Below are 10039 nucleotides of genomic sequence, written 5' to 3' on the forward strand. Positions count from 1 at the left end.
GGGCCTCGCGCTCGCGCACGGTGACCGTAAGCCGATCCTAGACAGGGCCTAAAACCAACACGAGGTTGATCCCCGGAACATCCTTTCTAGGGCTAGCAAACGCCACCCTACACGCCGCTGGATCCTCCAACCCTTTGTAAGGCCTAACTATTGCAGATATTAAACTAATCCTTGTATAACAAGGAGCAATCGTAACGGATCAGATCTACTAAACTATGATCAAGCGGGGTGCCGCCCCTACACCTAAGATAGGTGTAAGGGCGGCTAGACATGCAAGGGTTGCACTACGAAAGCATGTAATATGAAGAACAATGCTAACCCTAACATGTCTAAGATAACTACGTTGCTCGCCATCAAAAAGGCTTCGATACGAGCAACGCATGAACAACGTGGGCAGGCTTAGTGCTGCCTAGATCGCAAGATGCGATCTAGGCAGCATGATGCTTACCGGTAGAAACCCTCGAGACGAAGGAGTTGGCGATGCGCCGAGATTTGTTTGTGGTTGAACGTTGGTTGTTGTTTATTCCATAAACCCTAGATACATATTTATAGTCCAACGGACTTTCTAATGTGGGCGTGCACTAAACCGTGCACGAGATAAACTCTAACTTTTAATCTAGATACAATCTACTATAATTAAAGATACACGGACAATCTAGCCCAAATTCCCCATGCAAGGCCGCTTCAGAGATCTTCCACGTGTAATCTTCCAAGCCCACCCTGATCGCGGCCCACCTCCTGATTTGGCCAAAATCTGGTGATAACACATGCCCCCCTGGTTTTGGTAATGATAATTTCAAAACCACTCGCTTTTCCTTCGAAGGGTCATGTCGTGGCAGAGCAGAACCGTCGCAGTATGTTTCATCATGACGACTTGCCTTCCCAACTTCTCTGCACGATTTGACAGTTTTGGCACCATGTCCTCGAAAACTGTTCGAAAATTAAATCTCCATCCCCTTTATTTAACTGCATCGAACAGTTCTCATCTTCGTCCTCTTCACATTAGCACTCCCAAAAGCCCTTCTGCGCACCATGTCTTCCTCTTCCTCCACCTCATCGGAACTCTCCCTCGGGTCCTCCTCCTCCCGCGAGACGCCGCCGGACATTCGTGCACCAGAAGAATGGGACCTGGAAGACCACGCCTCCTCCATCTGGTCCGAGGAAGACAAATCCTTGACCAGTGGGGAGAGTGACCTCCGCTTCCTCGCCGACGGGGAATCGGAGGAGGAGAGCGATGACGATCGCTTCTCCTGGGATGACTTCACCTCCTCCGAGGAGGCGAAGGAGGAGGAGGAGGAGGAGGACGAAGACAGCTCCTCCGCCGAGCCGCCGGCCAAACGCCGCCACCTCTGGCCCGGGAACCTCAGCGACGTCGACAGCGACGACGACGCTGACGAAGAGGACGAAGACAACGACGGTCCTGTCGGCGGCCGCTGGAGCAGCGATGACGAGCCGGTAGGGAGTAGCGCCGACAGTGGTGATGACGGCGACGACGACGACGAGGGCAGCAGCGGCCCCTAGATAGGATCTTAGCATAGGGCCAGCAGTAGTAGACGGGGCAATGTATCCCCTAGTACTTCCTTTTGAGAGCAGTCAGCTCTTCTATGTAAGAAATCTGGTTTATCAATGAAGAAATTCCCCAATTCGATTTTGCCGATTCCCTTTATGATAATTTAGCCGATTGTCCTTCGTACTGATTCTGCCGATTGCCAATCTGGTCAATGCCCAATAAGCCGATAGCATCGCATCGGTCTCTCACGATAAATTTCGACATAGATCCATCCGGACCCAAACTCCTGGTCAAACAAGGCCAAGCCATAATCGCGCAAACCCTAGGCCTTTCAGACATTCTCCTGCCACATCCTTCTCTTCCAGATCCTCTTTGCCTTCAGAAGAGCCCTAGGACTGTTGCCGGATCAATTCAAACGCCGAAGCTGCCACTTCTGCAGGACAGGCATCACTTCTGCAGTGACGTTTTATAATCCTGATCTGTTCTCTTTCAGCAACCATTGCTCAAAATCAAACTGAGATGTAGAGCCAACCGATTTTAGCAAAATCGGCTTTCTTATAGCAAAGGACCTCTCGTGGCAAGTTGCCCCCGAGCCTCAGCCGGGGTGGAAACAATGATGAGGACCCGTAATTCAGGCAAACAGGCCTGGGCTCGACCATGTCCGAGAGTGCTATCGCGCGGGGCCAACCAATTGATCACCTTTCATCCGTTGACAGTCTATACAGCCGATCCAGCAGGCTAGTAATCTGGTGTTGAGTAGGTGCCCTCAACATAGTTACGGGCTTGTCGCTGAATCGTCTTGCATATCGAAGCCGATAATTCTGCAACATTAGCACCATTCTTCGGGTAAGTTGTGATGCGAGTTAGCCGATTCCAACGAAATCGGCTCCCCGAGCGAGAGAACCTTCAAGGTGAGCTGCCCCCCGAGCCTCAGTCGGGGCGAGAATAGCAGTGAGCCGACCACGTCGATCACCCTCGGTTTCCAACTCGTAATGCAGTATCAGCCGATTCAACAAAATCGGCTCTTTAGAGTGAGGAGATTTCAGGGCGAACCGCCCTCCCCCGAGCTTCTTCAGTTCAATCCTTGCGCCTTGCTGATCAGATCGGCTCATCATCTTTGGCAGGCCGCAGCAACTTCCGGTGAGAACGCCCTCGCATTTCTGACGCCCTCCAGACTCTGGGCGCCCTCCAATCGGCTCTCAACAATAGGGCACCTACCAGGCCTGTTGCCCCCCGAGTCTCAGCCAAGGCAAAACAGAGACGAGGATACGCAAATTAGCTGTATGGACCTGGACTTGATCATGTCTGAGGGAGCTTCTTATGCAGAGCCAGCGGATTTGAACATAAATCGGCTTCTCAAAGCAGAGAGCCTTCAAGGTGAGCTGCCCCCCGAGCTTCTTCAGTTCTTGCCGGCTAGATCGGCTCCTTTCCTTTGGTGGATCTAATGTAACCCATCCTTGACCTGATCTGCACGTCCAGGCTGCTCTTGGCCTTGTCCTTGAAGAGAGGGTCCGAGCCCTTAAACTACTCCATTGAGGAGTTCTTTCATTAAAAACCCTCTTCGTGCTCCATTGACCCTCTGATCGTAACAGTTATTCCTCTTGAGTCGATGGCCATGCATCGGCTTTCGAAAATTTTCGAATTTTCAGAATTTTTACGGCCGACTTGTGCATCGGCCCCCATACTCCAATACTCATTACCAAAGAATGAGACACTTCACTTCACATCCTCGTGTTTTATCTACCTGGGTGCCCCCCGGAGCCGATTCTGTCAAGAGAATTGATGGTATCGGCTCTGTTGGATAACATGTTGAACCCAGGCAGAATGGATGATGAGGATAACTTTGGCCGATTGCTGGAATCGGCCTCCCGTTGCTTTCTCGGTGAAGGTTTTGTGATGTCCCTTCACAAATCTTTTGGGGCCGATCACAAGGATCGGTCTCGCCACGTTTATCCATCGACATTTGCTTTGTCACACGGTCAGGCCGGTGGATAAAACCAGCCTAACCCCGTTCTTTGTCACGTCGATGCGCTCACAGTCGTCCAAATTGATGCCAGAGAGTGGCTCTTGGCCTGATGTCTCCCAAACGTCCATGCCAGCTGTTGAAACTTCGACTGAATCATCTGCGTGGACGACTTCTACTTCATCTCCATCCCACTCGTATCGGGCATTGGTGCATCGTGGACGGGATGCAACAGTTGGCGTGGATCCAATCTCTCCCTAGTAGGACAGCGTAGGTACTCTTGTTGTCGACGATAAAGAACGTCGTAGGGACAGTTTTCCTTCCTACGGTCAGATCCACATTCAGAACACCTTGTGCGTCAGATGCTTGGCCGTTGAAATCACTCAGTGTTACATTGGTCTTGATCAGATCCGAGCTGGAGCGTCCCAACCGACGTAGCGTGGAGTATGGCATAATGTTGACTGCCGCTCCGGTGTCCACCAACATCTTGTTGACAGGCTGCCCATTGATGTAGCCTCGTAAGTACAGGGCCTTCGGATGCCTGTAACTTCTTTCTTTTGGCTTCTCAAAGATGACCGGCCGTGGGCCGCAGTCTAATTGCGCCACAGGTGCTTCATATAATCTTGGAGCGCTAAACTCCGTTGGAAGAATGAAGACCATATTTGTGCCAGCCGATGTATCATCATCGGCTTTCCTCTGCTTGGGGCGCCACTCTTTTCTTTGCGGCCGACCTTCTTCGTCTAGGGTTCGCCGAATTTTGGCGGCCAGATCAGGCCGTGCCTTCCTTAGCGTGTGCAGGTACAATCTTTCAGCTTCTTCCAACCCACGCAGACGCTGAACCCTTCGCTTTTGGGAACGGCTGAGCCCATCAGGGCACCACCGGGCCGATGATATTTATCTTCTTCATCATCGTCCTCTAGTTCCTCGAGATCTTCCACCCGAGCGGACTCAGCATGCTTGTTCCGAGGTGGGAGAGGCCCTAGACGCTCGAACACGGACACGTTAGCGGCATCCTTCTTCCTTTGTTTGCATTCTGGGCAGTTCTCGATTGTTGGCAATCGGCTCATTCCCGAGTCCCGAGCAATGTTTGAAGAACGGACAGTCCCAGTGCCTATCCATGTTATCCTGCCCCTTGACCTTCCTTCGACGCGACGATTGTACCCGTCGTTGCCTCTATCATGTTGACGGTACCTCCTGACCTCTGCATCAGACCGACAATTCCTTTCATCATCTACGTCGTAGTGCCGACGTCGGTCGTGCTGCTGCTCATATTTGTTGAGGAGGTGCTCGGAGAGTGGACGTTGATACCGCACGCTTCTTATTCCCTCCTCTGTCAGGTACCGCCTGTCATCATCTTGGGGCCGGTCGCGTGGATCGGCCTCCTCTTCATCCTTGCCACGGGAGTGGCTGAGATCCACCATGTTGACGCCAGGCGACGGACTTGAGTCTCTACCGAGCTCGATATCGTGCGGCCGGGCCTTCTCAGAGGAGCCGATGAGTTCGGCTTTGAGGGTTGCCTTGATCTCGTCATGTTTCCTTTTGAGGTCCTCGGGCAGATCCTCGTACTTCAGCGACCTGGTGCGTCCTTCTGACGGGGCGGACAGATCCACTCCATCGAGTGCGCCTTCAGGTGTGAAACCCTTCCACCTGACGCCATGGGAGCGGGTTCGGTGGAAAGAGCCGATGAGTTCGGCTTCGAGGACCGCCTTGATTTCGTCATGCTTCTTCTTGAGCTCATCGAGCAGATCCTCGTACGTGACCGGAGTGTCTTCCGCCATCTCGGATGTAGATGGCGATGTTGTGGATGTCGAAGGCTGTCCCACCGGGCGTGCCAGAATGTGTTGACGTCAGAAACCCCCTGGCGGGCAGAGACGGGCAACACCGTAGAGGCGGGAACAACTAGGGCTGCGGCTGGCCCCAGTCCCTCAGAGCGACGGCCCGCAAAGCCTCCTGGTCGCACGCGCCGATGCCAACTGCAAGGGCGTGCCACCTGACCTATACCTGGTCAGGAAGGTGTGGATGATGCCTCGCTTAGTTTCCTGCAGGGGCACACACGTAAACGTTAAATACGAGCCTCGATCGGCTCTCAGAGTTATCCGTGAATCGGCTCAAAGAGCCGATCCACCCATGATTCGGACGAGGTGTCCGAATATATGGTGGTCCTGCTGATCAAGATAAAGCTGATTAGATCTACGACGATTTAGGGTTTTCACCGCATAATCGGATCATCCTACTCACGATTGGGCCTCGCGCTCGCGCACGGTGACCGTAAGCCGATCCTAGACGGGGCCTAAAAACCAACACGAGGTTGATCCCGGAACATCCTTTCTAGGGCTAGCAAACGCCACCCTACACGCCGCTGGATCCTCCAACCCTTTGTAAGGCCTAACTATTGCAGATATTAAACTAATCCTTGTAGAACAAGGAGCAATCGTAACGGATCAGATCTACTAAACTATGATCAAGCGGGGTGCCGCCCCTACACCTAAGATAGGTGTAAGGGCGGCTAGACATGCACGGGTTGCACTACGAAAGCATGTAATATGAAGAACAATGCTAACCCTAACATGTCTAAGATAACTACGTTGCTCGCCATCAAAAAGGCTTCGATACGAGCAACGCATGAACAACGTGGGCAGGCTTGTCGCTGCCTAGATCGCAAGATGTGATCTAGGCAGCATGATGCTACCGGTAGAAACCCTCGAGACAAAGGAGTTGGCGATGCGCCGAGATTTGTTTGTGGTTGAACGTTGGTTGTTGTTTATTCCATAAACCCTAGATACATATTTATAGTCCAGCGGACTTTCTAATGTGGGCGTGCACTAAACCGTGCACGAGATAAACTCTAACTTTTAATCTAGATACAATCTACTATAATTAAAGATACACGGGCAATCTAGCCCAAATTCCCCATGCAAGGCCGCTTCAGAGATCTTCCACGTGTAATCTTCCAAGCCCATCCTGATCGCGGCCCACCTCCTGATTTGGCCAAAATCTGGTGATAACAAGAACATAAGAAATTATCGATACGTCGGAGACGTATCAGCCGACGAAGCGCTTCCGCACTTGGGCGGACAGCGAGGATGATGATGATGACGAGGAAGAAGAGGCTCCGGCCGAGGGCTGGGGCAGCAGCGACGAGGAAGCCTCCGGAGGTAGCGCCGGCGGCAACTCCGATGCCGACGATGATGCTAGCGAGGACTAGCAATGTAGGATTAGTAACCCCTGAGCAATCGGCTCTTCTTTTGTTCTTTGAGCAGTCGGCTCTTCATTGTAAGAAATCCCAATATTAATGAAGAATTTCCCTTAACTTGATTTCGCCGATTTCTTTTCGTACTGATTCAACGGCAAAACCCCTGAAATAATGCCTGGCCTCATCATTAACCTCAGGTTTTCAGACATTTTCCTGCCAGACCCTTCTCTTCCAAATCCCCGTTGCTTTCAGGGGCTCTCTGAGACCATTGCTAACTCAACCCAGAGGCTGGAGATGATACTTCTGCAGGACAGGCTCCTGCTCCGTTTTTCCCGCAGCAACTATTCCTCAAAAGCTGAGATGTAGAGCCAGCCGATTTCAACAAAATCGGCTCCCTATAGCAAAGGGTCCTTCAGGACGAGCTGCCCCCCGAGCCTCAGTCAAGGCGAGAAAGGTAGTGAGTCAGCCAAATGGGCCGCCATTGGCCTTCAAGTCATAATGCAGAGCCAACCGATTCCAACAAAATCGGCTCCTCAGAGCAAAAAATCTTCAGGGCGAGCTGCCCCCCGAGCTTCTTCAGTCCACTTCTTGCGCCTTGCTGGTCAGATCGGCCCCTTTCCTTTGGCGGATTTGATGCAACCCATCCTTAACCTGATCTGCACGTCCATGCTGCTCTTGGCATTGGTCAGGGTCATGATCCCTCAAACTTGCCCCAGCTGATACTGCGGACTCGAATACTCGCAAAAAGAATCCGGAGGTTCTCGAAGATAGGATCTGAGCCAACAAACCACTCCATTGAGGAGTTCTTCAATTAGAGTCTCTCTTCGTGGCCCACTTCCTGCTCCATTGACCCTCTGCTTAAAACAGTTACACCTCTTGAGTCGATGGCCATGCATCGGCTGTGCTTAAAAAAATTTGAATTTTTTACGGCCGATTTATGTATCGGCCCCCGTACTTCAATACCCATCATCAAAGGATATCTTGGGCTGCTGGGCATTTGAAAGAGGCTTCTACTGCATATCCGTGTTTTATCCACCTAGGTGCCCCCCGAGCCGATTCTTTCAAGAGATTTGATGGTATCGGCTCTTTAGGTATTCCCTGCTGGATCAAATGTTGAACCCAGGCAGAATGGATGGTGAGGATAATTTTGGCCGATTGCTGGAATCGGCCTCCACGTTGCTTGTTCGATGAAGGTTTTGTAATGTTCCTCCATAAATCCTTGGGGCCGATCTCCTGGATCGGCATCGCCATGTTTGTCCATAGACGCTGCGTTCGCTACACGGTCGGGTCCGTGGATAAGACCAACCTAGTCCCATCCTCTGTCACGTCAACTCGCTCGCAGTCGTCGAAATTGGGTGCCTCGTGTAATCCTGGAGCACCAAACTCCGTTGGAAGGACGAGCACCATGTTTGTGCCAGCCGATGTCTCATCATCGGCTTTCCTTTGCTTGGGGCGCCACTCTTTTCTTTGTGGCCAACCTTCTTCGTCCAGGGTTCGCTGAATTTTGGCGGCCAGATCAGGCCGTGCCTTCCTCAACGTGTGCAGGTATAACCTTTCAGCTTCTTCCAACCCACGTAGACGCTGAACCCTTCGTTTTTGGGAACGGCTGAGTCCATCAGGGCACCACCTTGGCCGGTGGTACCTGTCTTCTTCTTCTTCTCCCTCGTCTTCCAAATCCTCAAGATCTCCCATCCGAGGGGACTCAGCGCGTTTGCTTCGAGGCGGGAGAGGCCCTAGGCGCTTGAACACGGACACGTTAGCTGCATCCTTCTTCTTTTGTTTGCATTCTGGGCAATTGCCGATTGTAGGCAATCGGCTCATTCCTGAATCCCAGCAGTGTCTGAAGAAGGGGCAGTCCCAGTGCCTATCCACGTCGTCTTGCTCCCTCGACTTTTCCTTGGCGTGGCGCTCATATCGCTCCTCGTCGTGATCATGCCGACGACGTCTCCTTAGCCAGACGTTGTATCGTCGGCGTTGGTCATACTGACTCACATACTTGTTGAGGAGGTGATCAGAGAGAGGTCGCTGATATCTTATGTTCTTCACTTCTCCCTCTGTGACGTAGCGCTTGCCGTCGTGGCGGATCCGATCGCGTGGAGCGGCTTCCTCTGTGTCTTTGCTATGAGAGCAGCTGCCCTCAACTCCGTCCTTACCAGAGTGGTGCCCAGGTCCCACCATGTTGATATTGCACGAGAAATCTGGCTGGCACCCTCCATGGTAAGTATACTCCACCATGTTAACGGCGGGGAAGGGGTGTGTGTCGACCTTCATGGCGTACCTGGTTGAAAATTAGCCGCCCTTTTTCTATCGCCATTTGGATGCGCCGACGCCACACCCTGCGGTCGTTAGTGGTGTGGGTGAACGTGTTATGCCACTTGCGGTATGGCTTTCCGTTCAGCTCCTGCACCGTGGGGATCTTGTGGCCTTCGGGTACCTTTAGTCGCTTCTCCGTGAGTAAGAGGTCGAAAATCTGCTCAGCTTTGGTCACGTCGAAGTCGAACCCTTTTGGAGGGACTTGTGGCTTAACCCACTTGCAGGACACGGGGCCTCGCCGCCCGAGTCCATTCAGCCACTCGCTACCTCTTGATCTCCCGCGAGCACCTTCATCCTCGTCCGCCTCAACCAGGACCACCGCTCGCTTGAATTTGTCCTGGTAAACATCTGAGTGGCGCTGTTCATATGCTGACAACTTCTGCACCATGTGCGCCAATGAAGGGTAGTCTGCTTGGGAGGCCACGTCCTTGATCGATGATGAGAGACCCACCACCGCCAACTCGACCGCTTCTTTTTCACTTACGTGAACCGAATAGCATCGGTTCCTCACCGTCCTGAAGCGCTGGATGTATTCGACACTGTTTCCCCGCGCTTCTGTCGTACTTGTGCTAGATCGGCAATGCCAGCCTCGGAAGCCTCTGAGTGATACTGCTCATGGAACTGCTCTTCCAACTGCTTCCAAGTCCGGATCGAGTTCGGTGGCAGCGATGTGTACCACCCGAAAGCCGATCCTGTGAGGGACTGTGCGAAGAACCTCACACGCAGCTCGTCTGATGCTGAGATCGTGCCCAGCTTGTGCCAAATATCGGCTCACATGCTCGATGGAGCTGGAACCATCTGATCCACTAAACTTTGTAAAGTCAGGGAGCCGATATTTGGGTGGTAGCGGGATCAATTCGTACTCGTTGGGGTACGGCTTGGTATAGCCGAATGTCTTCCTTTTCGGCATCATGCCGAACTGATCATTCAGAATTGTACAAATCTGATCCGTGGTGATGGCTGAAGGTGTCGAACCTCGAAGATTCGCCGGGTGGCATACTTAGCCAGCCATGCTTGCTTTTCCAGTTCTTAGCCAACCGCAGGAGCTGAGCTCCGGAGG

This window comes from Lolium rigidum, chromosome 2 (assembly GCF_022539505.1).
Source record: "Lolium rigidum isolate FL_2022 chromosome 2, APGP_CSIRO_Lrig_0.1, whole genome shotgun sequence".
Taxonomy (NCBI): domain Eukaryota; kingdom Viridiplantae; phylum Streptophyta; class Magnoliopsida; order Poales; family Poaceae; genus Lolium; species Lolium rigidum.